Source organism: Erpetoichthys calabaricus, chromosome 4 (genome assembly GCF_900747795.2).
Source record: "Erpetoichthys calabaricus chromosome 4, fErpCal1.3, whole genome shotgun sequence".
In the NCBI taxonomy this organism is placed as follows: domain Eukaryota; kingdom Metazoa; phylum Chordata; class Cladistia; order Polypteriformes; family Polypteridae; genus Erpetoichthys; species Erpetoichthys calabaricus.
This window is the reverse complement of record NC_041397.2, coordinates 14,893,307-14,921,177: the sequence shown is the minus strand read 5'-3', so window position 1 is coordinate 14,921,177 and position 27,871 is coordinate 14,893,307. Positions and strand designations below refer to the sequence as shown.

The 27,871-nt window shown below is 42.7% G+C and overlaps 1 protein-coding gene across 12 annotated transcripts in view; it reads right to left on the bottom strand.

Moving 5' to 3' along the window:
* Positions 1–27,871, bottom strand: part of mcf2la (mcf.2 cell line derived transforming sequence-like a) — a 324,509-nt gene that overhangs the window by 73,222 nt on the left and 223,416 nt on the right. The gene's annotated exons all lie outside the window — the stretch shown is intronic.

Sequence of the window (27,871 nt, the reverse complement as noted above, 5' to 3'; positions counted from 1 at the left end):
TTAGGATGTAGCGGGTTGGAGAATGACTGATGACTGAATTACCTATGCTACCCGGCTAAGCTCGGAATATTCCACAAGACAACGGGTGTCCGTTACATTTCACTGCGTGTTGTCCTGTATAACTATGCATGTGACAAATAAAGAATCTTGATCTATCTACAGTGCCCTCCATAACTGAGCAGGTTCTAGGATTTTTGCTGCCCTAGGTGAAGTTGAAAATGGTGCCCCGCCGTCCCATTTCCTTTGAACATGGCCATCTTGACAGCATTATAGGCCCCCCGGGAAAAGCAGTGCACTCAGTGGAGCCCCTACCTACACAACCACTCAGCAAGGCACAACATACATAGACTAGAGCATGGGGCCCTTGGGCAATCGCCCAACGTGCCCATGCGTTAAGACAGCCCTGGCTTTGAGGAGGAATCATCACTGCCAGACTTGTACATTGAGACCTGGAGACAACAAAGTATTTAGGACCTCGAATTCACTATCTGAGAATGTCAAGTTATAGCAAAGTCTGTTTACAAGACTGTCTCGGAAAAATATGCTATTGAGGGGTGCCATTTCAGAAAGTATTAGTAATGCGTAGTAGTAGTCTTTACTTATTGCTTTTAACATTCCTTAAAGAAAATTAAGAAACAAACACTAAAGTTACTGCTAAAACTACAGTTTAATTTTTATAGTTATCTAGAACACTAAACGTGTGTCTTTTGATGATGGTGACATTCTACAGTACATATACTTAGACATAGTCATTACCGTTAACAAATACATGACATTTAAATTAATAAAATAAATGATAGCATTATAACAAAATTTAATGAAATTGAGAATATAATGATGATCTTTAAATAGGGCGGAGTGGTGGCTCTGAGGTAGGGATCTGCACTGGTAATCGGAAGGGTGACTCTACTTCGTTGGGCCTTTGAGCGAGGTCCTTAACCTGCAATTGCTCCGTCCTGGGTATGACAGTAATCTGCACCCAGCCCCGCATGAAGGCCCTCCAACCTGCAGGGAAAAACCTGGGGGTTGGTGGCAGTATTGGCACTTCGGCCACCATAAAAAACCTCCCACTGTTCCATTCCATTTGAACTCGTGTGGTGCTGAGGTGTCACCTGTTGCGTGGCAGCACTCAGGTCCTAATCTGGGATCCTGAGTTGATTTGTTTTGGTGAGTGCGGCAATGTGCTGTATCAGCGCCTGCTCCTAACTTCTCTCCTCCTCTTTAAATAGGAATCTTTACCCACAATTCCTATTTCCCGTATGCTCATGTATGCAAATAATGCAAAAAAAAAAAAAAAAAGAAAACTGCTTGAGCAAGCCCATAGTGAATCTCACAAATGGTGGTGAGCAACAGAGGACGATATTTGCTAAGTTTTAACACAAATTTTTAAGTTGGGAGACTATCATAGTTTGGGTTAAATCAGCTTTTAATTCAATTCAAGAGCTACAGTCCTGTTACCATTTTGATTGTTTAATTTCATTTTGCCATTTCTGTCTCTTCTCTGCTACAGTTTGAGGACTATTATTACTGGCATCATCATTATTGTTGTTGTTCGTGTTACTGTTGGACTGTGTAGGTCAGCAGACGTTAAGACCAAACATCACTAGTATGTGAAAATAATAACAATAACAATAACAATAACAAAATAATCAGACATTCGCTTTGAGTCCGAGTGTTTGGAGGTCTGTATTGTTTAAAAAATAAATGTCGCATTGTCCAGGGCCGTTTCTGGGCAGCAGATTGTGCTTTGCAGAGTGCAGACGGTGCAGGCGCTGCTGAGGCACACAACATAAATATTTCTTTGTGTTCCAGTCCGGTCCGGACAAATGTTTCTAAACAAAATAAAGACAGGAATCTCTACATAGGGCTGCAGTAATGACCACTAGGGGGCGCCCTAGCCCAGAAACGGCCCTGCTCCATAACGTGTGAGACCAAGACACAGTTTTCCTTGATTTGCACCCCCTGCGCCACACTTTAAAATTACAAATCAAACGCAATTAAAGACCATGTTGCAGACTTTCATTTAAGGGGATCTGCATACATTTCGGTCACAGCATGTAGATAGATAACTGGATAACAATGTGACACAACTCTAATGGTACTGTATATCCACCTGAGGAGGGTATTACCAGTTCTCATTTTGCTTGACGCTTACTAGTGTTTAATAATTATGTTTAATGTTTACATTGCAGGACTAACTGTTTAGTGTAATGGGCTCTTAAATGGTCCACTTAATAAAAATAAAATTAATATTTTGGAGTACATAGGCTGTTCTGAAAAGACTGCTTACAACAAAAGTGGGAGAGATATCTAAGAAAGTACAGAAAAGCAGGTCTAGACAGTGTGAGGGACCAATGGGCGTTCTTGCCAGGATGGGTCCTGCTCCCTTACCTGGAGGCCAGGGGATGTAAAGCACATCTGGAGAGCAGTGATATTCTTCTATCATGCCAGGACAAGGCTGCAGCAACAGCTACTCCAGGGTTGGCATTCTAGTAACCACAGAGCAACACCCTAGGATGGACTGAAGAACGGCAAAGGTCAGCACAGTGGGCAACAGCCTACTATGGGCAGTATGTCCATCTTAACACGGGGTGAAAGAGATGCTCTTCTGCATACCTCGTATGTAAGTAGTGTATGATGGACACCCATAGGGCAGCATGGGAGTGGTCCTAGGTGCCTGTCACTCCTGAACACGGTCAATGGTAGGATCCTATCAGGCACTTTTTTTGACAGTATGCCAGGTCAGAGTTCTTTTTATACCTTGTCTTTTCATTCTTTAAACTAAAAAGTTTCATACAGTGAGGTATAAAAATGTCTGGTTGAGTGGAGGACACACTTACAACCATTTCTCTCTGTGTTTCGTGAACAACTTTACAGAATTAACAACTCCCAGCCATATGAGGGTCTATTAAATGTGCCTTTATAGCAGCAGAATTCAGTTCCATGGCAGTGGATCATCTTTCAACAAATGACCTCCAGGTTCCTTCTGGCTACTGCTGCAAGCCTACATCTTAATGTGTACACTGCAGACTACGGCTTCTTCTACAGGGCTGATTGTGATGCTATTTCCTTTATCGTCAAGATATGCAGGGCCATTTTTCAATACAATTTTTCAGCTTATGAATACACACTGAAAAAAATGGCATGTCAGATTAAAATAATAAAAATATATGTACATCGGTTGCACATAATAAAATTATGCTTAATGCACTAAATTAATATATCCTGAAACAACATGGTATTTTTTATATAAAATGAATGAAACTTTTTCTTTCTCTGTTAAATTAATTATACAGATGTAATAAGGGTGACAGCAAGAAGGGTGCTTGGCATGACATCTGGAAAGAGGAAGGAGGAAAAGGAAGCCTAGTGGTGGAATGAAGAAATACAGGAGAGTATACAGAGGAAGAGGATGGCAAAGAAGACGTGGGATAGTCAGAGATGCAGAAAGTAGACAAGAGTACAAGGAGATAAGGCACAAGGTGAAGATAGAGGTGGCGAAGGCTAAAGAAAAGGCGTATGATGAGTTGAATGAGAGGATGGACACTAAGGAGGGAGAAAAGGACCAGTGGGCTACACAGAGGGACCGAGCTGGGAAAGATGTGCAGCAGGTTAAGGTGATAAAGGATAAACATGGAAACATACTGACAAGTGAGGAGAGTGTGTTGATCAGATGGAAAGAGTACTTTGAGAGGCTGATGAATGAAGAGAACGAGAGAGAGAAGAGGTTGGATAATGTGGAGATAGTAAATCAGGAAGTACAATGGATTAGCAAGGAGGAAGTAAGGAAAGCTATGAAGAGGATGAAAAATGGAAAGGCCGTTGGTCCAGATGACATACCTGTGGAAGCATGGAGGTGTCTAGGAGAGATGGCACTGGAGTTTTTAACCAGATTGTTTAATGGAATCTTGGAAAGATGCCTGAGGAGTGGAGAAGAAGTGTACTGGTGCCGATATTTAAGAATAAGGGGGATGTACAGGACTGCAGTAACTACAGGGGGATAAGATTGATGAGCCACAACAAAGGAGGTATGGGAAAGTGTAGTAGAAGGTCAGTTAAGAAGTAAGCAGCAGTGTGGTTTCATCCCAAGAAAGAGAACCACAGATGCGATGTTTGCTCTGAGGATGTTGATGGAGAAGTTTAGAGAAGGCCAGAAGGAGTTGCATTGCGTCTTTGTGGACCTGGAGAAAGTATATGACAGGGTGCCTCGAGAGGAGCTGTGGTATTGTATGAGGAAGTCAGGAATGACAGAGAAGTATGTTAGAGTTGTACAGGATATGTACGAGGGAAGTGTGACCGTGGTGAGGTTGGCGGTACGAGTGACAGATGCATTCAACGGGGAGGTGGGATTACATCAGGGATCAGCTCTGAGCCCTTTCTTATTTGCAATGATGATGGACAGGTTGACAGACGAGATTAGACAGGAGTCCCCATGGACTATGATGTCTGCTGATGACATTGTGATCTGTAGTGATAGTAGGGAGCAGGTTGAGGAGACCCTTGAGAGGTGGAGATATGCTCTAGGGAGGAGAGGAATGAAGGTCAGTAGGAACAGGACAGAATACATGTGTGTAAATGAGAGGGAGGTCAGTGGAATGGTGAGGATGCAGGGAGTAGAGTTGGTGAAGGTGGATGAGTTTAAATACTTGGGATCAACAGTACAGAGTAATGGGGATTGTGGAAGAGAGGTGAAGAAGAGAGTGCAGGCAGGGTGGAATGGGTGGAGAAGAGTGTCAGGAGTGATTTGTGACAGACGGGTATCAGCAAGAGTGAAAGTAGGAGACAGAGCTGGAGGTAGCAGAGTTAAAGATGTTAAGATTTACACTGGGTGTGACGAGGATGGACAGGATTAGAAATGAGTACATTAGAGGGTCAGCTCAAGTTGGACGGTTGGGAGATAAAGTCAGAGAGTCGAGATTGCGTTGGTTTGGACATGTGCAGAGCAGAGATGCTGGGTATATTGGGAGAAGGATGCTAAGGACAGAGCTGCCAGGCAAGAGAAAAAGAGGAAGGCCTAAGTGAAGGTTTATGGATGTGGTGAGAGAGGACATGCAGGTGATGGATGTAACAGAACAAGATGTAGAGGACAGAAAGATATGGAAGAAGGTGACCCACTGTGGCAATCCCTAATGGGAGCAGGCGTAAGAGGAAGAAGATGTTAAATGAACATGGCAATAAAGCCTAGTATTTTACCAGTTGTTTTATACACTTTTTAAAAAGTGCACCTCACTGGGTTACTTAGCTGATTTGAAAGTAAATTATGTTTCATGTTGCGTTAGAGTTATTCATTGTGTTATTCGATTTCCTTCTGTTTGGCTTTGAAATTAACACGCAAATACTTTTTAAACTTACACTTTTACTGTAAAACCTCAGTAAAAACAACAGTTTAATTTAAATTTTCGTCAATATCGCATTGCATTTTGATTCTGTGTTTGGACTTTCATCGTGACAACGCAATGTATAACTGCCCGTAACTGAATTTAATTTCTTTCTCTCTAATAACTAAAACGACTTTTTTGAATGTTTGTCTCTGAGATTTCATTACATTGTATTTATAAAAGCACATTTAAAACAACAGAGGTTGCGCAAAAGTGCTGTACAAAGAAGCATTAAAATAAACACAATACAAACAATCATGCAAAAGCAGATTAATAAAACCACCAATTATAAAATCCACCACAATCCCATCATACACAGACTTTTAAAAACCTCGATTGAGGATGAAGACCTGATGTGCAGAGGCAAGTCATTCCAATGACTAGGAGCAACAACTGAAACAGCTCAGTCTCCCCTCGACTTCAACCAAGATCTTGACACTACAAGGAGCAGTCGTCCAGATGACCTCAGTGCTCTTGGTGGCACATTGGGGTGAAGGAGGTCACAGATATATTTTGGAGTGAGACCATGCAAGGCTTTAAAAACAAACAAGATTTTAAAATCAATGCGACACCTCACCGGTAGCCAGTGGAGATGGAGAGGCTAAAATGGGGGAGATGTGATCCCTTGTTCTTGACCCAATCAAAAATCTAGCTGCCGCGTTCTGAACCAGCTGAAGGCGTGACAGAGCAGATTTTGTCAGACCCACATATAAGGAATTACAATAATCAAGGCGAGATGTAATAAAGGCATGAATGACTGTTTCCAAGTCCTTCTATGATAGAAAGGATTTTAGTTTATAAATTTGCCTCAGTTGGTAAAAAACTGGACTTTACTACCACGGAAATTTGTTTTTCAGAACTTAGTAATGACTCATAGATACCTAGGTTTCTGACATCATTATTGAATCATTGCTGCCAAAGGTCCTAACTGCATTCCGATTTCAACTGCGGATGTGGTAGGACCAAAAATAATGTTCTGTTTTATTTTTGTTTAATTCTAAGAAATTTTGTGCCATCCAATATTTAATATCCTCAAAGCATTTCAACAGCTTTTTTTACAGATGAAGTGATGTTTGAACTAACTTTGAGGTACAGCTGCGTATCATCAGCATAACAATGATACGCGACATCATGTTTGTAAAAGATGGCCCTCAAGGGGAGCAGATAAAGGGAAAATAGAAGGGGAGCCAGGATAGAGCCTTGAGGGACGCCTTGTGTGAGAGGAGCTGGCTGAGAGAAATTCCATCTATGTTAACAGACACAGATCTGCCCTTCAGGTAGGACACGAACCATTTCAGATTTGTTAATTATCTTTGCCAAAGCTATTCTAACAGGAAACTGTTAACATTTTAAAACAAATGGCATATCAAGATCTCCTTTGTTGTCTAATGTTATCCGCGGAAGATGTCCTACATTACCTTTCTTGGATACATCCTTCTTTCTACAGTAATTCGACCGGTGGAAGACCGGACAGTGTTAATGGTTGTAGATAATTCTTCGTGATATTGTAAGTTGATGTTTTCATCTTCTGCACCATCACCACCAAGTGTTTCAGCATAGCCTGTTGATACGCATTTCACCAATTTGCCGTGTAACCGATCGACATTTTGTGTGTAATTTCGTTTGACTTCCTCTGTGCTAGGATTGCCCACGTACTCATTTCCTCTGTTGATAACCCTTCTTGATGAAATTCTTCAATAGGATTTGGACATAATACGTCTTCATTTATTGGGAACTTAAAGTGAGGAAAACATAAAAACTTATAAGAGCTGAGAGAGCAGGAACTGTGTCTGTCAAAAGCATTCACATGAATGAGAGGTGAGGGGACCGTGTTGCATGGCTTGAGAGGAGGGCGGGACTTGAAAAAAGTCTTGTCTCGTCTCAGGATTTTTTTATATAATAGAGAGATTAGTATTCAAAAGCTGAAATGTACAACTGTTGTACAAGAACACTACCTCTTTGGCTATGGCAGAATGCCATGACCAATGTATAACTAAATATGAACACAAAATGCACCTTGGATAGAGCTGTGTAAGCCCATGCTGTAAAAAGCCCAGGCTCCTAGAAACTATTGAAATTATCAGAAAAAAATTGAAACGCAGAGTTGGCGGTTTTGTTTTATGGTCGTGCTCACACCCTTGTCTACCAGCAGCTAAGCGAGTTTGTCTCCGACTTGTTAACTTGGGGCCGCCTTGCCGGCTCTTTGAGCTTCATTGCTGTAGCCTCTCACTTCTGGACCAGACAGACAGACAAACACACTTCCACACATAGACGTTTATATATAAGAAGATACATTTATTTATATTTATATAACTGTATATATTATAGAATAAATGTTAAATATTCGTAAAATATAAAGTGCAAAAATTGCTGCTTCTTTCACAAAATATTTTTATTTTCAAATGAGCAAATTTGGCAACTGCATTGTATTGTATTCAGGTGTATTATTTATTTGTCTGTATTAATAGTATTTATCTGGTTGAGCAATGTTATGATAATACTAATGAACAGCTATGCTGAAAGTTATTGACCTGTAATGAAAGTTAATTTTTTTTAAGTACGTAAACGTACCTGTACTAAAGCGAGTAAATCTAGACAACTTAATAGTACATTTACTGACTTGTGAAAGTAGTTAGTGAGCATAGTTTGTTAAAACATTAAAAGAGAATGCAAGGAAAAATGCAAAACAGAGTAACGTTACTCTGTGTGATTAAGTGTTGTCACACACATGCAATTAGGAGGAAGGTGAGTGGACCAAGTGGGGGTAATTATTCGCCAGACCAGGGGGTGTTGGGGTGCGCTAAACCTTCTTCTGTTGTCTCTGCAGGCCAAATACGGGAAAACCTGCCTGATTTAACAACAACATCACTTCTGGTTCCGCCGCTAAGAACATCATCGCTACCGGTTCCGGCTGCAAGAATAACAACGCTTCCGTTTCTGGCACCAAGAACGACGTCACTTCCGGTGCCAAGAACACCGTCACTTCCGTTTCTGGCACCAAGAACGACGTCACTTCCGGTGCCAAGAACGACGCCACTTCTGGTTCTGGCACAGAGAAAGACGTTACTTCCGGTGCCAAGAACACCGTCACTTCCGTACCTGGCACCAAGAACGACGTCACTTCCGGTGCCAAGAACGACGTCACTTCTGGTTCTGGCACCGAGAAAGACGTTACTTCCGGTGCTAAGAACACCGTCACTTCCGTTTCTGGCACCAAGAACGACGTCACTTCCGGTGCCAAGAACGACGTCACTTCTGGTTCTGGCACCGAGAAAGACGTCACTTCTGGTTCCGGCCTCAGATGACATCACTTCCGGTATCACCCATTAAAGCTGCCATCTTTTCCTCCACTAATTTAGTTTAGTCTGGAACTCAACCCATGCACATCAGTGTTTATTTCTACACCCTTTTTGCAGCCAGGGATAATATACGGACGGCTGCCACAAACCTTTCCAGTGTGTTGAGACTCATTCTTTTACAGTGTTTTAAATGAATATCTGAATATTTCTCATCCGTGTGTGTTTTATTTTTTCCTTTTTTTAACTGTTACCTTTTGCTCTTAACTGGCGACAATAACTCAAACCCACAACCTGTTGCATCTTTGAAAGTCACATGACTTTCCCGCCAAGTTATCCAAATTCTACTTGGTGTGTATTCATTTCCAGTGAGGACTGAACAGAACTTTTTTAACTTCTACCTAAATGACTGAAGTGAGTATATTATACATCCCACAATAAATTAAGCATGATCGAGTTATGTTCAAAAGTGGAACATAAACACTACATGTAATATAAAGTAAATACACTTTTGTAAATGTAACAACCTGCCATTTCCCTTTTTTTCAGTGTACAGGACTGAATTTGAAATGGCTTTTCTTAAAAATAGGGTGGATTTTAAGGTAAAATTGATACAGATTTCATTTGTGTTCTCTTTTCTACCTTTATATGATTCCTGTAAAAAGTCAGATAACCAAAAAACAAAAAAGTTGCCTAACTCACATAAATAGCAATCTGGTTATAAACTCGGGACCACTGGCCTTGTATTAGTGCGGTGTGAGGAGATTTCTTACTGTTTGGATCACAAAGAATTTACTGAGACTACACGCCATTGTAACTCGTTCTCCTCTTCTTTAATCCAAAGCACAGCAGCAAAGGTCAAAACAAGGACTGGACGTACATTCATAAGAGTCTTGCCGGTAAATCTCTTCATTGGCAGCCACCTAAATTTAGAAGTGATTTCTAAAACCTCTTTGGGACTTGCAAATCTGTAAACAGCTTCTCTGTTTAGCTTGCTGAGCTCATTAACATTTATACTGCCAAATGCATTTTGTTGTCAAAAGATGCTTACACAATAACTGGAAATCCATCAGCACCACGGCGTCGGCTACTACTGCCAAACACACTCTTCAACTCCCCTACCCCATCCCAGATATTTAATTTTGAGGTGAACGGCCATTGCTGTATGTTAGCAGCAGAGGTCACTTTAGTGGCTATTACAGATCTCAAAGTACTCCGCTCCATTCCCACTCTCTAGAAAGATGTTATAAGGAGGGGGTGAAACTGCCAGAAAGTAAAATTATGACGTCATGTTTTAATTAATAACACACATTTCCCAGATATAAAAGCTTTGAGCATGACAAAGATACTATTTAAATAAAATATTATTATAATGACTATGATACACTATACTGCCAAAAGTATTGGGACGCCTGCCTTTACACACATATAAACTTTAATGACATCCCAGGCTTTAATATGGAGTTGGCTCACCCTTCTGGGAAGACGTTCCACAAGGTGTAGAGTGAGTGTGTTTATGGGAATTTGTGACCAGGAGAGCATCTGTTGATGTTGGACGATAAGGCCTGGCTCACTCACAGTCTCCACTCCAATTCATCCCAAAGGTGTTCTGTCAGGTTGAGGTCAGGGCTCTGTGCAGGCCAGTCAAGTTCATCCACACCAAACTCGCTCATCCAGTTCTTTATAGACCTTGCTTTGTGCACTGGTGCATGTGCAGTCATGTTGGAACAGGAAGGGGCCATCCGCAAAGTTGGGAGCATGAAATTATCCAAAATGGCTTCGTATGCTGAAGCATTAAGAGTTCCTTTCACTGGAACTAAGGGGCCAAGCCCAAACCCTGAAAAACAACCCCACACCATAATCCCCCCTCCAGCAAACTTTACACTTGGCACAGTGCAGTCAGGCGAGTCCCGTACTCCTGGCCAGACTCGTCCATTGGATTGTGTGATTCGTCAGTCCAGAGGACACGTCTGCACTGCTCTTGAGTCCAGTGGCGGTGGGCTTTACACCACTGCATCCGACACTTTGCATTGTACTTGGTGATGAAAGGCTTGGCTGCAGCTGCTTGGCCATGGAGACCCATTCCATGAAGCTCTTTCTCTTTACACTGCACTGTTCTTGAGCTTCAGGAGGTCTGTAGCTATCGACTCTGCAGAAAGTTGGTGACTTCTGCACACCTCAGCATGCGCTGTCCCAACTCTGTGATTTGACGTTCCTACCGATTCGTGGCTGAGTTGCTGTTGTTCCCAATTACTTCCAATTTGTTATAATATCACTAACAGTTGACTGTGGAATATTTAGTAGCGAGGAAATTTCACAAATGGACTTATGGCACAGGTGGCATCCTATCATGGTACCAGGCTTGAATTCACTGAGCTCCTGAGAGCGACCCATTCTTTTACAAATGTCTGTAAAAGCCGTCTGCATGCCGAGGTGCTTGAGTTTATACACCTGTGGCCATGGAAGTGATTGGAACACCTGAATTCAATGATTTGGAGAGGGGTCTCAATACTTTTGGCAATACAGTGTACATACAGTGCATCCGGAAAGTATTCACAGCGCATCACTTTTTCCACATTTTATTATGTTACAGCCTTATTCCAAAATGGATTAAATTCATTTTTTTCCCTCAGAATTCTACACACAACACCCCATAATGACAATGTGAAAAATGTTTACTTGAGGTTTTTGCAAATTTAGTAAAAATAAAAAAACTGAGAAATCCCATGTCCATAAGTATTCACAGCCTTTGCTCAATACTTTGTCGATGCACCTTTGGCAGCAATTACAGCCTCAAGTCTTGTTGAATATGATGCCACAAGCTTGGCACACCTATCCTTGGCCAGTTTCGCCCATTCTTCTTTGCAGCACCTCTCAAGCTCCATCAGGTTGGATGGGAAGCGTCGGTGCTCAGCCATTTTAAGATCTCTCCAGAGATGTTCAATCGGATTCAAGTCTGGGCTCTGGCTGGGCCACTCAAGGACATTCACAGAGTTGTCCCGAAGCCACTCCTTTGATATCTTGGCTGTGTGCTTAGGGTCGTTGTCCTGCTGAAAGATGAACTGTCGCCCCAGTCTGAGGTCAAGAGCGCTCTGGAGCAGGTTTTCATCCAGGATGTCTCTGTACATTGCTGCAGTCATCTTTCCCTTTATCCTGACTAGTCTCCCAGTCCCTGCCGCTGAAAAACATCCCCACAGCATGATGCTTCCACCACCATGCTTCACTGTAGGGATGGTATTGGCCTGGTGATGAGCGGTGCCTGGTTTCCTCTAAACTTGACGCCTGGCATTCACACCAAAGAGTTCAATCTTTGTCTCGTCAGACCAGAGAATTTTCTTCAGGTGCCTTTTGGCAAACTCCAGGCGGGCTGCCATGTGCCTTTTACTAAGGAGTGGCTTCCGTCTGGCCACTCTACCATACAGGCCTGATTGGTGGATTGCTACAGAGATGGTTGTCCTTCTGGAAGGTTCTCCTCTCTCCACAGAGGACCTCTGGAGCTCTGACAGAGTGACCATCAGGTTCTTGGTCACCTCCCTGACTAAGGCCCTTCTCCCCCAATCGCTCAATTTAGATGGCCGGCCAGCTCTAGGAAGAGTCCTGGTGGTTTCGAACTTCTTCCACTTACGGACGATGGAGGCCACTGTGCTCATTGGGACCTTCAAAGCAGCAGAATTTTTTCTGTAACCTTCCCCAGATTTGTGCCTCGAGACAATCCTGTCTCGGAGGTCTACAGACAATTCCTTTGACTTCATGCTTGGTTTGTGCTCTGACATGAACTCTCAACTGTGGGACCTTATATAGACAGGTGTGTGCCTTCCACTGAATTTACCACACGTGGACTCCAATGAAGCTGTAGAAACATCTCAAGGATGATCAAGGGAAACAGGATGCACCTGAGCTCAATTTTGAGCTTCATAGCAAAGGCTGTGAATAATTATGTATATATGCTTTCTCAATTTTTTTTATTATTAATAAATTTGCAAAAACCTCAAGTAAACTTTTTTCACGTTGTCATTATGGGGTGTTGTGTGTAGAATTCTGAGGAAAAAAATGAATTTAATCCATTTTGGAATAAGGCTATAACATAACAAAATGTGGAAAAAGTGATGAGCTGTGAATACTTTCCGGATGCACTGTACACTTACTGGCCACTTTATTAGGCACACCTGTTCAACTGCTTCTTAGCGCACAGAGCTAATCAGCCAATCACATGGCAGCAACTCAACACATTTCAGCATGTAGTCATTGTCAAGACGAACAGCTGAAGTTCAAACCGAGCCTCAAAATGGGGAAGAAAGGTGATTGAAGTGACTTTGAACATGTAATGGTAGTTGGTGCTAAACGGGCTGGTCTGAGTATTTCAGAAACTGCCGATCTACTGGGATTTTCATGCACAACCATCTCTAGGGTTTATAGAGAATGGTCTGAAAAAGGGAAAAAATCAGTAAGTGCAAGTTATCTGGGTGAAAATGCCTTGTTGATGCCAGAGGTCAGAGTTGAATGGCCACACCGGTTTGAGCTGATAGAAAGGCAACAGCAACTCAAATAACCATTTGTAAATGGTACAGGAGTTGGAAGGGCATCCTGACCAAAGAAGAGGATGATTCCTTACCCGGACAGGAGGCTCGAAGCAGACAGATGGGCATCCTGACCAGGAGAAAGGAAGGAGCCAGACCTGGAAGCGATGGCCGGAGTGGAAGGATGGACAGCCCACCAGTCGTCGTGGACTCTTTATTTCCCCAACACGCTAGATAGCAGTGTCCAGTATGGAACCAGTAGGGCATGCTGAGAAGTGTAGTCCAGCAACACAGCCCTACTAGGATCTATGGGTGCCGCAAGGGGGCTCTGCAGGGAGATGAGCTCCCTAATTAGTGGGACTTCTGTTAGTATTTCCATCGAGCAGTGGCCCCGGCACCGGAAATACTCCCGGGTCTTTAATAAAAGGGACCACACTCTCTTGTTCAGGCTAGTTGGAGCTGGGAGGGCGTGGAGCAACACTCAACTGGAGGAGGGCAATGCGGTGGTGACAGAATTGTGGTTTGTGGAAAGAAATAACAGGTGGCTTGTGCTACTATGAAGGTATTGTGGAATAAACCTTCCTTTACTTGAACCCTGGACTCTCCGTGTGGTCATGTTTGGGGGTAGCTCATACCCCTGGTTCCATCACACACTGCTTACAACCAAGGTATGCAGAAGGGCATCTCTGAACATACAACACGTCAAACCTTGAAGCAGGTGGGCTACAGTAGCAGGAGACCAGTGGGAGTCACACTGGGTGCTACCCTTGTCAGCTAAGAACAGACATCTGAGGAAACAATTCACATTATTTATGATAATGATAATGACTGACTGACATATACATTTTTTTTCCATACATTATGTAAAAAATCAGGAGTGGTCTCCCATAGACTTTCTTGTATACTCAGATATGGGGATGGATATTTGAGGAGTAAACCGCAAGACAATGATTATATTTTTATATGTACTGTACATTAAAGAATCAAATCAAATTAATAATATATTGACCAATTATTATGAAAGTAAAGTTGAATAAATCAGCTGCATGAATAAAAAAGTATCATTTCCGGTTAGCGGAAATAGCTCACAAGTTGATAGAAATCCAAGTTTTGTACCTAAACTTGTATGCAAAATTTGGTTGAGCTAATTGAAAGTGCACTCAAGATATTGTGTTTACATTAGACGGTTGTGGCGAGCGCCCTCTTCTACACGGTGGTGTGCTGGGAAGGCAGCATAAAGAAGAGGGATACCTCACGCCTGGACAAACTGGTGAGGAAGGCAGGCTCTATTGTAGGCACGGAGCTGGACAGTTTGACATCCGTGGCAGAGCGACGGGCGCTGAGCAGGCTCCTGTCAATCAGGGAGAATCCACTGCATCCACTGAACAGGATCATCTCCAGACAGAAGAGCAGCTTCAGTGACAGATTGATGAGATCGTTCCTCCCCCACACTATGCGACTCTTCAATTCCACCCATGGGGGGGTGGGGTGGGGGGGAGAGAACGTCAACATTATACAAAGTTACTGTCTGTTATACCTGCAATTTTATCACTCTTTAATTTAATATTGTTTTGTATCGGTATGCTGCTGCTGGAGTATGTGAATTTCCCCTTAGGGATTAATAAAGTATCTATCTATCTATCTATCTATCTATCTATCTATCTATCTATCTATCTATCTATCTATCTATCTATCTATCTATCTATCTATCTATCTATCTATCTATCTATCTATCTATACACTGTCACACACAGACAGAGAGACAGACACACAGGCATAATTCCAAAAATGGTATTTTCGGACTCAGGAAGGTCTTAAACAGGGGTCCTCAATCGCAGTCCTGGAGGGTCGCAGGTTTTTGTTCTAACCCGGTTGCTTAATAAGAAAGCAATTCTTGCCAATAACTTAATTTCATGGGTTGTTAATGCTTTAACTCGGCTATGTCAGGTCATTCTCATATCCTAGATTTGATCCAAATGATTTGAAGTCTAAAACAGACGCGAAATTCTCACTCCTTCACTTTTTTCTCTTCACTTTCCTTCCAAGTATTTAATTAAACCCAATAGTGCATGGTAAATACACACAGGTGTACATGTAAATGGTAACAAGCAAAATGGAGAAATGCTGGTCTCTTTTGTCATTTGCATGTTATTGCTAACAGGAGCAATTAAAAACCAAGAATACAGCTGTTTAAAACTAAAATAAGCGATGAGGGGTCAAAATCTTAACGAGCGAGACAACTAAAGTGAAGCAGAAGTGTTACTGGAGCAATAAGTGCCCTCCAAGACTGTGATTGAGGAGGCCTCTGGTCTAAAACGCTGAGATTCATCAAAATCTCGAAATCAATTTTTTGGACGATTCCAATATTTTCCCTACAAGAAAGTAAATCGGACTCAGGGAGGTTTAAAACGTCGAGATTCATCAAAATCTCGCAGTTGAATTTTTGGACGATTACAATACTTTCCCTATACTTCATATACGAGAAAGTAAAATATACTTTTATACCACTTTCGTAAACAATGTTAATGGAGTACAGAATTAAAATCATCTCTGTATCTTTACTGATCACAGACTTCAGGAGTTCTGCCCACTCAGCAGTACCCTTCTTACCACATGCCATTTGCTAGGCTGTCTCTTCAGGGCATTTACACCTCCTTTACTTGAAAGTGTTTAACCACATCATGTTAGAATGCCCATGGAGGTGCTGGAGGCAGGGGAGGTTGGTTTATTGGCCCACATTCTACTAAAGGTTGTATTTTTCTGGAATTTCCGACACACAGCAGTTGCTTTCCTCCTGCTCATTAGTAAATTATAGACACTGAATATACAGTATGATAATTACTGTGTTAATTGATACGTTGTGTTATTCAGCGACTCCACTGTCTATGCAGTGCTTTGAGCTAAGCGAACATGAAGACCATTACATAAAAATAAAATGACTTAACAGGAAATAGGCGCAGGAGAAAAGATGCTCTATATAATTAAAAGAATTAATTTCTGTTTCCTAATGCATCTCTCCACTGGGAAGGCCTGTTCTTTTTTCAGCATTTTTAAGAGAGAGGCAAGAATTATGCTAATTTAAGAAAGGGCCAGGTCTGCTTCACTTTCTATGAAACTTTGCGCATGGCAGCCTAGGTTTGAATTGTCTGAGTGGGCCGCCTTCTTCATTCAGGACAATGGACACACTTTTGAGGAGGATTTAACAATATAATTGCAACCACTGTATGGAATTTATTTACAACCATGTGAATGAGTAAGCACTTCCCATGAAATGTTTTTTCTTTTTTTAATATATGTTGGTCTATCAAGATTTTACCTTCATGCACTCATGGGGTGTATTGATAAGGGGGATTTGACAGAGGAGAGGAGGCAGGTTTGTTGGGGCAAAGAGAATCTTCTGCCACTTAACATCAGCAAAACCAAGGAACTGCTTATTGACTTGTACTGCACCAATCAGCCTCCATGCCCAGTCAGTATTCAGGGAGTGCATGTAGAGGTGGTCCACTCCTACAGATACTTGGGGGTCCACATCAATGACAGGTTTGACCAGTCTCAGAACACAGGAGAACTACAGAAGAAATTGCAGAGCTGGCTCTTCTTCCTTAGGAGACTGTGTTCCTTTAATGTGGGAAGCGACATTCTTCACATCTTCTACAACTCTGTGATGATCAGTGTGATTTTTCTATGCTGTGCTTTGCTGTACCAGTCCAATCACTTGAAAAGAGGCCCACTGAATCAACAAGCTATCGTATATACTCGCAGATAAGTCAGGGCTTGATTTTACCATATAGTTTCCAGTATTTTATAATGTCATTCGTATAAGTCGAATGTGGAAAACACACGCTATTGGTCCAAGAGATTATGATATGCTAACGGCCACCTGAGAGAGTAACCACGGAGCACACTGCCTGTTTTTCTATGCCTTGTGCATACGGTAATAACTGAACTATTCCGAAGCGATGTTTGCACTGTTTTGTGTTTTTTTGTATCTCACACCCTCATACAACTTTATCGTAAGAGCATCCCTTATCTACGATGGAGCATTCGATCAGAAGAAAATATGAAGAATGGTTTTAAATTAAAAGTCGTTGAAGTGGCGAAAGAAATTGGTAACTACGCTGCTGGAACAAAATTCGATGTGTCTGAGAAACTGGTGTGAGATTGGAGGAGGCAAGAAGATGTAAAAAAATAAATAAATTATGGGTCGTATTTTTAAACAGGCATATTCAGTAAGTCGGGGGTTTGATTTTATGATCGATTTTTTGGGTTTCAAGACCCGACTTATACGTGAGTATAAATGGTAAATTAAAAGGGCAAGCTTAGTTATAGCATGCACTCTGGACCCCCAGAAGGTCGTAGCAAAGGAGAGAATTAAAACAAAACTGAGTGCCATTATGAACAACGCTGCACATCTTCTCTCTGACACATCAATACTGAGGACATTCAGTCAACAAATTATTAGGGAGAAGTGCGTCAAGAAACACGACTGGACATAACATAACAACAGCAACATGTCTGTACAGAACCTCACTGGGTCTGGGGCTGCCAAGTCAGGAATTCTCTTTCTTTATAATTTTCTTCTTTGTTCAGATCAAAGTGTTTGTGCATATTTATTTATTTACTTATCTACCTATTTATCATGGCTGGCCTGTACACTGGTACTGTGAGTGCTGCGCAGAGTGTAGGCAGAACCTCTGCGTTTTTCCCAGTTGATTCTGGGGTTCTTTGGGGTGTGTTTCTGCTCCTACTCTGTTTAATGCTTACATGGACTGGGTGTTAGGCAAGGTCGTGGGGTCCGTGGGGTGTCTGTTGGTGAAGAAAGATTCACGGATCTTGACTTTTCTGACGATGCTGTGATCTTTGTGGAGTCAATGGAAGCTTTGATTGGGGCGCTCGAGAGACTGAGTGAGGTGTCTGAGTGTCTGGGCTTGTGAGTGTCCTGCTAAAATCCAAGATCAGGCCTTCAATGACCTTTTGGGCACGGCCATCAGCAGTGTGTCTGTCTGTGGAGAGAGTGTCGACCTCATCGAGAGGTTTACTTACCTCGGCAGTGACATTCATGTGACTCTTCCTATGAAGTCAGTAGATGGACTGAGAGAGCATGGGGGGTCATAGAAAGGGGTGCGTGGCGCTCCCGATATCTCTGTTAAAGTATGAAGGTCCAAGTCTTTAGAGTCCTGGTGCTTCTTGTCTTGCTATATGGTTGTGAGACATGGACACTATCCAGAGACCTGAGATGAAGACTGGACTCCTTCATGTGTGTCTCTTTGGAGAATCCTTGGGTACTGCTGATTTGACTTTGCGTTGCTCACAGAGTCCGAAATGAGGCACATTATGTGCATTATGAGGGAGCGTCAGTTATGGCACTATGACCATGTGGGCAATTCCCTGAGGGTGATCCGGATCACAGGACCTTCATTGTTGACGACCTGAGTGGCTGGAATAGGCCAGGGGGATGCCCACATACTGTAGCACCTGGCTGTGGCAGATAGATGGTCATTTACGGAGGGTGGGACTGAACCACATGTCAGCCTGGGGGTTCGCCAACCAGGATCCCAAGCTGTTTCATTGTGTGGTGGGTGTGGCAATGCGCTGTACCAGTGCATGCTCCCTAACTGACCTGACCTCTTTATACTTTTATTTATTTAATGAGCTTCTGTAAAACGCCAGCTTCCACCCTGGGCACAAATAAAGATTGTTAGTTAGTTACTTAGTTTGTTCATTCTATCTAAGCAGTATTTTTAGATAAAGGGGGCGTAATTGAAAGAAAGACAATGAATATATGACTATACACTGATTTAGTCAATGAAAAATTAACAGAGAAACCACTTACATCTGCAGAAAAAGTGAAGTCCCCCTCTGTTAATTCTACTAACTGGTATTGCCTCCTCAAGTAAGCATCTCCTATAACTGCCTGGTAGTTTCCATCATCAGCTGGAATAGTTTCCCTACTCCTCCATGCAGAATTTCAGCTGTGTAATGTCTGAGGGGTGTCTTGTGTGCATGGCCCATCTCGGATCCCCCCTACAGCATGTCAGTGGGGTTCAGATCCAGGCATTGACTTGGCCATTCCAGAACCCTTCCATTTCTTTCTTTTCAGCCATTCCTGGGTGGATTTACCGTATATACTTGCGTATAAGCTGGGTCTTGAAACCCGAAAAATCGATCATAAAATCAGACCCCAACTTATACGCCTGTTCAAAAATACGACACATTTTTTTTTTTAACAGAGATATCGGGAGCGCCACACACCCCTTTCCATGACCCCTCCCACCACCACCCCCCCATGCTCTCTCAGTCCATCTACTGACTTCATAGGAAGAGTCATATGAATGTCACTGTCCAGGTAAGTAAACCTCTCGATGAGGTCGACACTCCCTCCACAGACAGACACACTGCTGATGGCTGTGCCCAAGAGGTCATTGAAGGCCTGATCTTGGTTTTTATCAGGACACTCACAAGCCCAGACACTCAGACTCCTCGCTCAGGTTCTCCAGAGCCCCGATCAGAGCCTCCATTGACTCCACAAAGATCACAGTATCGTCAGAAAAGTCAAGATCCGTGAATCTTTCTTCACCAACAGACACCCAACAGCCGCTGGACCCCACGACCCTGCCCAACACCCAGTCCATGTAAGCAATGAACAGAGTAGGAGAGCAGAACACACCCCTAACAGACCCCCAGAATCAACTGGGAAAAATGCAGCGGTCCTGCCTCCACTCTGTACAGCACTCACAGTACCAGTGTACAGGCCGGCCATGATAAATAGGTAGATAAGTAAATAAACAAATATGCACACACACTTTGATCTGAACAAAGAAGAAAATTAAAAAGAAAGAAAATTTCTGACTTGGCAGCCCCAGACCCAGTGAGGTTCCGTACAGACATGTTGCTGTTGTTATGAAGGACCCCCCAGTCATGTTTCTTGACGCACTTTTCCCTAATAATTTGTTGACTGAAAGTCTTCAGTGTTGATGTGTCAGAGAGAAGAAGCAGCGTTGTTCATAATGGCACTCAGTTTTGTTTTAAATCTCTCCTTTGCTATGACCTTCTGGGGGTCCAGAGTGCATGCTATAACTAAGCTTGCCCTTTTAATTTACCGTATATACTCGCGTATAAGTCGAGTCTTGAAACCCGAAAAAACGATCATAAAATCAGACCCCGACTTACACACCCGTTCAAAAATACGACCCTTAATTTTTTTTATTTTTTATATCTTCTTGCCTCCTCCAATCTCTCATCAGTTTCTCAGACACATTGGATTTTGTTGCAGCAGCACAGTTACCAATTTCTTTCGCCACTTTGTTCGACGTTTAATTTAAAACCAGCTTCATATTTTCTTCTGATCGAACGCTTCATCGTAGATAAGGAATGCTCTTACGATAAAGGTGTATGAGGGTGTGAGATACAAAAAACAGAAAACAGTGCAAACGTTGCTTCAGAATAGTTCAGGTATTACCGTGTGGTCACGTAGGCACAATACAAAGGAAAAACGGCCGTGTGCTCCATGGTTACTCTCTCAGGTGGGCGTTAGCATATCATAATCTCTTGGACCAATGGCGAGTTTTCTGCATTCGACTTATACAATGGACATTATAAAATACCGGAAAATAAAATCAAGTCCCAACTTATCCGCGAGTATATACTGTAATGGTATTTTTAGGGTCATTGTCATGATGCAAGGTCCAGTTTCGGTTGAGCTTTAATGTTCTGACAGATGGGTGAATATTATCCTCAGGCACCCTCTGGTACAATGGAGAATTCATAGCGGATTCTGTGAGGGTGAGCTGCTCAAGCCCAAACGCAGCAGAGCAGCCCCAGACCATAACTTTTTTTACCACCATGCTTTCCAGCTGCTATTCTGTTCAAATGCTGTCTTTTGTGCAGCCTCTTCCTTTTGGTAAACTTCTGCACTTTGACATGAACTGTTCTGAGAGCCACCTGTAGGTCCTGTGATGCAATTCTGGGTTTCTCAGAGGTTTATTTCAGCATCATGCGTTCTGCTCTTAGGCTGAACTTGCTGGGGTGGCCTTGTCTGGACCAGTTGGCAGTTGCTTGAAATCTTCTCCACTTGTAGATGATCCTTCGGACAGTGGAGTTGTTAATTTCCAGTTGTTTGGAGATTTTGTTTCACGTTCATTCCCAGATTCATAGGTATTGTGAATGTGGTGAACGCGGACCCAAGGGGACGAGGCCACTCCCCCCGAAACCCCCTCTTAAACTGTGATTCAATGGGAAACAAACACAGCTTTTCATCTCCTCATCTTTGTGGGATCAGCTGCTTGCTGCCGTACCGCCCGAGATTTCAGCATGTCCTCGTGGCTCACTGACTGGTCCCTCTTCCACCAGACACTGTCTGCTCTGGTCGGAGCTCCTGAGCCGCCGCCGCGCCCATTTGAGGAGGAAGAATTTGTGTTCCTTTGACCAATAGGCGGAGCCAAGGCAGCCGGTTTGACAGTTGTCCCTTGTGTGGTTGGATCGCTCCTGAAAGAGACTTGTCTTGGATTACCCAGAGTGCTCCTGTGCAACTTTGTGACCCAAGCGAGACAGTATGTATAACCTTCTTTCTGAACACTTCAGAGAACTTCTTTGATGTAGGCATAGTGATAACACACACATTAACAAGAAAGAGCAAAGCAAACAATCTCTCTGAGGTTTAAGACTGGCATGCTCCTCCACGATTCCCTCTCTTGATTCCAGTTTTAGGTGTTTAAGGCAGTGATAAATGTAGGGGTGAACTTACTATTTATTCATTCATTATCCAAACCCGCTTTATCCTGAGCAGTGTCTACAAAATGTAAATGTGGCATGATGCTATCTTTACCTGCAGATACTGTTTAAATGAAGATCAGCTCTTCATATATCCAAATATGCTAAAAAAAATAAAAAACATTCCATAGGGCGTACTTATTTTTTTATGTGACTGTAATTTAATTTTGAAGCTGTAGACCAACACCCAGCTTTACCACTGTGCCTCTCTGTAAAAGATGACACCCTGACATCTTCAGAGGCCATCTGGCAAGATGCAGTTTGTATGGTATTCTTACGTGATTTGTAAATTAAAGACTGACAAACTATATTTGGTCCTGGCACATTCTTGCTTTGGCAGCTGATGCCCTGCATCTATTGGCTTTCATCATGAAGCGCAGTGTTTCACTATTTTTAATGTGCAGTGTGTAACATACTTTATGAGGGAAAACAGATTGATGGCTTTCTCTTGCTCTCTTTTCCTTTGATGTAAATTTATGGCTACACACTAACAGTGTACACCTATTGCTTTAGGCAGGAATGTGACTATAATGCATTGGAACTTTGTGACATCAGAGAGCTTGCAGAATGGTAGGCTGCAAAGAAACCAGAGAATATCAGGGGAAAAAAAGAGCTAAAAGAGAATGGAGAGATAATGTGCTACCCACAGCATGCCTTTCTTCTTTAGAATCTCTTATTACAAAAGGTTGGTGGAAGTCTCATGGCCCTGGGGAACTTAGCTACTATGGTCTTCTTCTTCCTCTTCATCACTTCCCACTTCTATGTGGGGTCGATGTGCCTGATCAACCTTTTCCATACAGCTTGGTCCCACACCTCTTCGCTAATCAAGCCCTTTTTCTTCAGATCTTCTTTTATGCAGGGTGGCGCAGGGAAATGAGAAATTTTCAATTCATGTTCAGTGCACGAATAAACACATTACAAAATACATTTAAAGATGAAAAGTATCTTACAGTATATGCAATTAATGACGGTAATCAATATTTTATGTTTTGAAGAAAACATAATGAAGGTGTTGTCAATTTCTCCGTACACATTTTGACAGCCTGTTGTGGAAATTCTGCATTGCTCGCCGTAACATGTCAAGGGGAATGCCAGCGAATTCCTCTTCAATCCTCCTTCTTAGTTCAGCAATGGTTGCTGGACGTGTGCGGTACACTTGGCTTTTAAGATGTCCCCACAGAAAAAAATCACAAACAGAGATCTGGGCATCTTGGAGGCTATGGAATGTCACAGTTGCGTGAAATGATGCACCTTCCAAACAATCGTTGAATAGCTGCCATCGATTGTCGGGCAGTATGCCAAATTTGCTCCACCTGGGGACTTCCTTTTTTAAGACTAAACCCGTTTCTTCGAAAGTACTCACCCATGTTGTAATCGCATGAGCAGACGGGACACGAACATGACTTCTTAACAGGTAATGACGCTCAAATTCCCGTTGCACAGCAGTCACACTATCACCATTCTTATGAAAGGCTTTCACAGCGAACGCTTGTTGCACACCACTCCACTGCTCCATTATAACTAACTAGCTGTCCCCTGTGGTTCCACCCACGTAGTAGTAAAACAGAACAATGAGGAGGGCCCCGCTTGGCTCCCCACTCCTGACATCACATATCCTCTTCCCCTCGACCCGCAACCTCTGTCTCAGATTAGCGCGAATATATCGCTCCTCCAATCAAACTATGATTCTTAGTGCTATGAGAGAAGTCGTAAAATCAACCGGAATGTTCAAGCAAATTATAGAAAAAAACCCAATCTAAATCCGTTAAGCAGGTCTCTTGTGAAAAGCGGACAGACATTGGATTTTATATATAGAGAGATGGTAAGGGGTTCTAAATGAGGTCGCATTGGTCCCAAACAATGGCTGACACCATTCCAAAATTTCCCCTTTCCCTGTGTCACCCTGTATTATTCCGGTCACCTCCACTTAGGCCTCCCTCGCTTTCTCCTCCCCTGTACTTCCATTTCCATTACTCTTTTGCCCACATTTTCATTGTCTCTCTTCACTACACGTCCAAACCACATCAGCCTACTTTCCTGTACTTTCTTAGCTATCTCTCCCACTCTTGTTGTACCTCTGATTGTCTCATTTCTTCTGCTGTCCCTTTCTGTAACTCCTCAGAAAAGAAAGCGCTACACAGGGTCGTCAGGATAGCGGAGAGAACAACTGGTTGTACCCTCCCCACTCTGGAACAAATCTACACCTCCCGAAGCCGCAAAAAAGCAATAGACATTTCACAGGACTCATCACATCCCGGTCATTGCCTCTTCCAGCTTTTGCCATCGGGCAAGAGATACAGAGCTATGAAAACTAGGACAAACCGCCTTAAAAACAGCTTTTATCTGAAAGCAATCATGGCCCTGAACTCAAAATAAAACTGCTCCATATAATTCTTCCAATGTGCAATATATACCTTAGGTCAACAAGTGCAATTTGTATATTTATTACTATTCGGTTTGTTATTATATTCTGTCTTTTTGTCTTTTTAACCCTTATTCCTCACACTGAGTTGATTGCACCTTCAATTTCGTTGCTCCTTTGTAAAAGTGACAATGACAATAAAGATCTATCTATCTATCTACATCCATCTACACATTCTCATTTCTGCCACATCTAACTTCCTTCTCCTGCACTCCCTTTGCTTACCTTTAACCTTTGCATTAATTCTTTTGATCACACAATACTCCGGATACCTTCTTCTAATTGTTCCATTTGCACTTCATACTGTAGGCTATCTCTTCATTTAATTTTCCATCTTGGACTACCACTGACCCTAGATATTTAAATGTATCCTCTCTTTTCAATGACTCTCCCTGCAGGCTAACTTAAGAATTTTGATCATCATTTAACCTCATATACGAGGTAAGACACAAAAATAACTGGACTGGGCTTTCCAGGAAAACCGTCTGGAGGTCAGCTGGATGTGAATCATAGAACTACAGTGGGGCAAAAAAGTATTTAGTCAGCTACCAATTGTGCTCCCACTTAAAAAGATGAGAGAGGCCTGTAATTTTCATCATAGGTATACCTCAACTATGACAGACAAAATGAGAAAAAAAATCCAGAAAATCACATTGTCTGATTTTTGAAGAATTTATTTGCAAATTATGGTGGAAAATAAGTATTTGGTCACCTATAAACAAGCAAGATTTCTGGTTCTCACAGACCTGTAACTTCTTCTGTAAGAGGCTCCTCTGTCCTCCACTTGTTACCTGTATTAATGGCACCTGTTTGAACTCGTTATCAATATAAAAGACACCTGTCCACAACCTCAAACAGTAACACTCCAAACTCCACTATGGCCAAGACCAAAGAGCTGTCAAAGGACACCAGAAACAAAATTGTAGACCTGCACCAGGCTGGGAAGACTGAATTTGCAATAGGTAAGCAGCTTGGTGTGAAGAAATCAACTGTGGGAGCAATTATTAGAAAATGGAAGACAAACAAGACCACTGATAATCTCCCTCGATCTGGGGCTCCACGCAAGATCTCACCTCGTGGGGTCAAAATGACCACAAGAATGGTGAGCAAAAATCCCAGAACCACACGGGGGGACCTAGTGAATTGACCTGCAGAGAGCTGGGACCAAAATAACAAAGGCTACCATCAGTAACACACTACGCCGCCAGGGACTCAAATCCTGCAGTGCCAGATGTGTCCCCCTGCTTAAGCCAGTACATGTGCAGGCCCGTCTGAAGTTTGCTAGAGAGCATTTGGATGATCCAGAAGAGGATTGGGAGAATGTCATATGGTCAGATGAAAAAAACTCTACTCGTCGTGTTTGGAGGAGAAAGAATGCTGAGGTGCATCCAAAGAACACCATACCTATTGCATGGGGGTGGAAACATCATGTTTTGGGGCTGTTTTTCTGCAAAGGGACCAGGACGACTGATCCGTGTAAAGGAAAGAATGAATGGGGCCATGTATCGTCAGATTTTGAGTGAACACCTCCTTCCATCAGCAAGGGCATTGAAGATGAAACATGGCTAGGTCTTTCAGCATGACAATGATCCCAAACACATCGCCTGGGTAACAAAGGAGTGGCTTCATAAGAAGCATTTCAAGGTCCTGGAGTGGCCTAGCCAGTCTCCAAATCTCAATCCCATAGAAAATCTTTGGAGGGAGTTGAAAGTCCGTGTTGCCCAGCGACAGCCCCAAAACATCACTGCTCTAGAGGAGATCTGTATGGAGGAATGGGCCAAAATACCAGCAACAGTGTGTGAAAACCTTGTGAAGACTTACAGAAAACGTTTGACCTCTGTCATTGCCAACAAAGGGTATATAACAAAGTATTGAGATGAACTTTTGTTCTTGACCAAATACTTTTTTTCCACCATAATTTGCAAATAAATTCTTCAAAAATCAGACAATGTGATTTTCTGGATTTTTTTTCTCATTTTGTCTCTCATAGTTGAGGTATACCTATGATGAAAATTACAGGCCTCTCTCATCTTTTTAAGTGGGAGAACTTGCACAATTGGTGGCTGACTAAATACTTTTTTGCCCCACTGTATATACCCTCCTACACACCCACTCAAACCGCCGACCGGCTAGGTATATCCTGTGAAGAGCCCAGTCAGTATTTGCACAACAATCAATACACGAGTTGCCGCGACAATGTCGGGTGAAAAAAGCGAACAGTGAGACGAGACAAGGCAACACTCCTGCGCACAGTGCTTTTTCCGTAAAGCAGTTTTTGACTGACAAAAACATTCCAGTCCTCGATCATCCTCCCTATTTAGCTCCCTGTGATTTTTACTTGTTACTGAAAATCAAAAGTGACCTGAAGGGAACACCTTTTTCTTCAATGGACGAAGTGAAGATAAAAACGGCAAGCCTGTTGAAGAGCCTCAAGCAAGAAGACTTCCAGCAGTGTTTCAATCAATGGAAGATACATATGGAGTGGTGTAAAGATTGGGAGGGGGAGTATATAGAAGGTGACAATGTTTAGAAAGCTGTAATTCATCAATAAATATCCATCCATTATCCAACTTGCTATATCCTAACTACAGGGTCACGGGGGTCTGCTGGAGCCAATCCCAGCCAACATAGGGCGTAAGGCAGGAAAGAAACCCCAGGCAGGGCGCCACAGATGATTATAAGTATTTAACTCACAAATGCCAATGACTGTATTTTGTATTAATCATGCTGCAGAGAGCTATATGATTTTTTACTTCTATATGATTTGATCTTCATTTAGGTAGAAAAGAAATTAAGTTTATGCACAGAATATAAGACTGGCTTGCATTCTTTTATGAGAAAATGCTGACCTCTTGATACTAACAGAACACCCTGTGATATTATAAATCAATGTGATAGTTTCTGAATTCCTGCTGGGCACACACACACACACACACACACACACGCACACACGCACACACACACACCAAGCACACACTAGGGACAATTTAGGATCGCCAATGACCCTAACCTGCATGTCTTTGGACTGTGGGAAGAAACCGAAGCACCCAGAGGAAACCCACACAGATACGGGGAGAACATGCAAACTTGTGGTGTTATGGGTCCACAGCTCTCCCACCAAAGGCCGTTTTTATTTAAATAAATAATCGCCGCGCTCGCAGCTTAGCGAGGGGGCGTGGTGGCTATAGCAAGCCGCAGGGCGATCTGCGGTGTGGGCGTTTTTCACCGAAGTGCACAGGTGAGAGACTGCCAACATCCGTGATTGTTCCTGTGGCTAATGGGCTGCAGCTGCTATGTCCTCTCTGCATATAAAGAGAAGCGCGATTCGGTTAGAGAGGAGAGGTAAAAAGAAAAGAAAGGGAAGAGAACGGGAGGTAGAGAGAAGACAGGAAGCAGGTGGAGAAAGCTGGTGTGAGGAAGGAGAGCGAGCGAGCGGGCAAGAGCAAGCTCGCATTAGAGAAAGCAGGCAGCTGGGAGGAGAGCCTACGA